This window comes from Rhinolophus hipposideros (assembly GCF_964194185.1).
Source record: "Rhinolophus hipposideros genome assembly, chromosome: 3".
Classification (NCBI taxonomy): domain Eukaryota; kingdom Metazoa; phylum Chordata; class Mammalia; order Chiroptera; family Rhinolophidae; genus Rhinolophus; species Rhinolophus hipposideros.
This window is the reverse complement of record NC_138049.1, coordinates 32365602-32369701: the sequence shown is the minus strand read 5'-3', so window position 1 is coordinate 32369701 and position 4100 is coordinate 32365602. Positions and strand designations below refer to the sequence as shown.

At 36.7% G+C, this 4100-nt stretch overlaps 1 pseudogene across 1 annotated transcript; it reads left to right on the top strand.

The window, feature by feature from the left end:
- Window positions 1–2403: 2403 nt before the first annotated feature.
- LOC308494931 (L-lactate dehydrogenase B chain-like) lies at window positions 2404–3612 on the top strand (annotated as a pseudogene). The gene has a single exon. The product of its transcript is annotated as an L-lactate dehydrogenase B chain-like (transcript).
- Window positions 3613–4100: the final 488 nt, after the last annotated feature.

The window sequence follows — 4100 nt, the reverse complement described above, 5'->3', positions numbered from 1 at the left end:
ATATACAAACTCTTGGATCTAGAAAACGCATATGCTGTGAACAACTCTCACTGACCTCACATTGTACCACTCCCCTCAGGGTGCTCCAGCCTCACTGACCACTTTCTCTTCCTTCTACACATTTAGCCTCTTCCCATTTGGGGTCTTTGGATTGAAAGGATCCTTATTCTTTATAGCTACCCAGGTCACTTGTAGTGTCACCTATTGTATTCTGCTGCATAGGGCATATCATTTTTATTTCTCATTTGTCTTGTTTACTTGCTCTTTATATTTTGTTTGTCTCTCTGTCTTCTCAGTCTTCACTCTTTTGGGAATAGTTTTGGACAAACACAAGATTTGGATTAAAACCTTTTCTCATGTTCCCTTTCTTTTGGATGTTCTCGACACTACAGCAGTAAGGAAAGAAATATACTGAATGGGGTATTTAATTTGAAAAAGAGTCTTAGGAGTTAATGACTACCTAATATTTTCCTCAACTTTCAATAAATAGAGAGATGGCTTTGAATTATTTGCCACTGGGGAGTCATTAAAAAAATTTATAGTTTTACGTTGGATATATTATAGTTAGATCACCTGATCAGGGATGTGTGTGCAGTAGCGTAGCTTTGGTCAGTAGAGGAATGTCTCTTCAAATAACATCTTTCAGGGGAGCTTGAATCCTCTTTTCAAAACTGAAGTGCAATATCACAACCAGAATAGGCATCGATACAATCCAACAATCTTATTCAGATTTACAGTTTTGCTTGTACTTATTTGTGCCTGTGTGGGTGTCTATTTAATTCTATGCAATTTTGTCACACATGTAGGCTCATGCATCTACCACCACAGATAAGATATTGAAGGGTTTTATTACCACATGAATCCTTTGTGTTGCCCTTTTATAACCACATCCACCTCCCATTCACTTACCCCAGCCACATTGCTAATCACTGGCAATAACTGATCTGTTCTTCATTTCTAAAATTCTGTCACTTCAAAAATGTTACAAAAATGGAGTCCTACAGCACATACCCTTTGGGTTTGGCTTTTTAAAACTTTAGAATAATTCCCTGGAGAGTCTTTCAAGTTTTTGACTACATCAATAACTCATTCCATTTTATTGCTGAGTGGTGTTTCATAGTATGGTGTTTCATACATAGTATGGATGTACCACAGTTTATTTAACCATTTACCAGGTGCAGGACCTTTGGGCTGTTTCCAGTTTGGAGATATTACAGATAAAGCTGCTATGCTATGAATATTCATGTACATTGGTTTTTGTGTGAATATAAGTACTTTTCTGGGAAAAATGCCTAGGAGTGTAATTGCTGGATTATATGTTATTGCATATTTAGTTTTATAAGAATAATCTGCCATACTTGTCCAGAGTGTCTCTACCATTTTACATTTCTACCAGCAACATATGCTTGATCTAGTTTCTTTGCTCCCTTACCAGCTCGGTGTTTGGTGGTCTCACTAATATTTATTTTAGCTAATCTGATAGATGGATAGTGATATCTCACTGTGGTTTTAATTTCCATTTTCCTAATGGCTAACAATATTGAACATCTTTTTATGTACATATTTGTCATATGTATATCCTCTTCAGTGAGATGTCTTTACTTGCACATTTTCTAATTGCATTGTGTTATTTTGATTTTGTTGTTGTTTACTGTTGGGTTTTGAGGGTCTTTATGGATTCTAGATGCTGGTCCATTTAGTGGATATATTGTTTGCAAATATTTGCTTCTAATCTTGTCCTTCATCCCCTTCAAATGGATTTTCTTCCAGAGCAAAAATTTTGTGATGAGGCCCAAATTATCATTTTTCAGTTATAGGGATCATGCTTTGAGGGTCAAATCTAAGAACTCTGCATAGCCCTAAATCTAGAAAATTTTCTTCCATTTTTTTTTTCTAAAACCAATACCGCATTTTTCGGATTAATGTAGCAGTATAAAAGCCTTAATATTTGATAGAGCAATCCACCAATACCGAACTCTTCTGATTATAGTAAACATTAATATTGGGTAGAGTTATTGCTCCCATTTTTTTATTCTTTGTCATGATTGTTCTAGCTATCTTAAGGCCTGTGCTTTTCCATATAAATTTTAGAATAAGCTTATCTATTAATATATCTACAAAAGTTCTGGTGGGGTTTTTTAGGAATTACATTAAATCTATAGGTCAATTTGGGAAGAACTGATATGTTTACTATTTCTAATCCACAAGCAAATATTTATCGCCATTTACCTAGGTATATTTTGATTTTTTAATTTGCATTTTGTAATTTTCAGCATGTATATTCCATATGTGTTTTGATAAGTATATATCTAAGTAGTTCATTTTCTTTGGAGCAACTATAAATGATACTGTGGTTTTCAGTTTCACCATGGTTATTGTTAATATATAAAAATGCAGGCCGGAGGAAACGCAAGCAGCTGACATTGTCTTCTTTGCGCGACTCTTACTATGGTCTGGAGAGCCTTCTCTCTCCTGTGCACAATGGCAACACTTAAGGAAAAACTGATTGCACCAGTTGCAGAAGAAGAGGCAGCAGTCCCAAACAATACGATCACTGTAGTGGGTGTTGGACAAGTTGGTATGGCGTGTGCCATCAGCATTCTGGGAAAGTCTCTGGCTGATGAGCTTGCTCTCGTGGATGTTCTGGAAGATAAACTCAAAGGAGAAATGATGGATCTGCAGCATGGGAGCTTGTTTCTTCAGACATCTAAAATTGTGCCAGATAAAGATTACTCTGTGACTGCCAATTCTAAGATTGTGGTGGTAACTGCTGGAGTTCTCCAGCAAGAAGGAAAGAGTCATCTCAATCTGGTACAGAGGAATGTTAATGTCTTCAAGTTCATTATTCCTCAGATGATCAAGTACAGTCCTGATTGAATCATAATTATAGTTTCTAATCCAATGGATGTTCTCACATGTTACCTGGAAACTAAGTGGATTACCCAAGCACCGTGTGATTGGAAGTGGATGTAATTTGGATTCTGCTAGATTTCATTACCTTATGGCTGAAAAACTTGGCATTCATCCCAGCAGCTGCCATGGATGGATTTTGGGAGAACATGGCGACTCAAGTGTGACTGTGTGGAGGGGAGTGAATGTGGCTGGTGTTTCTCTCCAGGAACTGAATCCAGAAATGGGAACGGACAATGATAGTGAAAACTGGAAGGAAGTGCATAAGACGGTGGTTGAAAGCGCCTATGAAGTCATCAAGCTAACAGGATCCACCAACTGGGCTGTTGGGTTAAGTGTGGCTGACCTCATTGAATCCATATTCAAAAATCCATCAAGGATTCATCCAGGGTCAACTACTGTGAAGGGGACGTATGGCATTGAGAATGAAGTCTTCCTAAGCCTTCCATGTATCCTGAATGCTCGGGGATTAACTAGTGTTATAAACCAGAAACTGAAAGATGATGAGGTTGCTCAACTCAAGAAAAGTGCAGACACCCTCTGGGACATCCAGAAGGACCTCAAAGACCTGTGACTTCAGGCTTCTAGGCTGTAGAAATTTAAAAGCTACAATGTGATCAACCATGAGCCTTTAGTTTCCATTTATGTACATGGATTACAGTTTGCTTTTATCTTCCTAAATATGTGAATCTGGGCTCACAGAATCAAAGCCCATGCTTGGTTTAATGCTTGCAATATGAGTCATTGAACAAATAAAACTACTGTAATGTTAAAAAAATGCAATTGATATATATGTGTTGATTTTGTATCCTGTGAACTTACTTAACTCACTTATTAATTCCAGGATTTTTGTAGATTCTTCAGGATTTTCTATATAGACAATCATGTCATTTTCAAATAAGGGACATTTTATTTTACCCTTCAAATCTGTGTGACTTTATTTTTCCTGCCTTATTGCAATGCTAGAAATTTCAGTTCTATGATGAATAGAGTAATGAGAGAGGTCATATTTGCCTTGTTCCCAGTATTAGAGGGAAAGAATTCAGCCTTTCACCATTTAGTATGAAGTTAGCTGTAACTTCTTTGAGATGTTATTAAGTTGAAGTAGTTCCCCTCTAAAGAGTTATTATCATGAATGAGTATTGGATTTTATCAAATACTTTACCTCAGTTAATTAATATGATCAATGC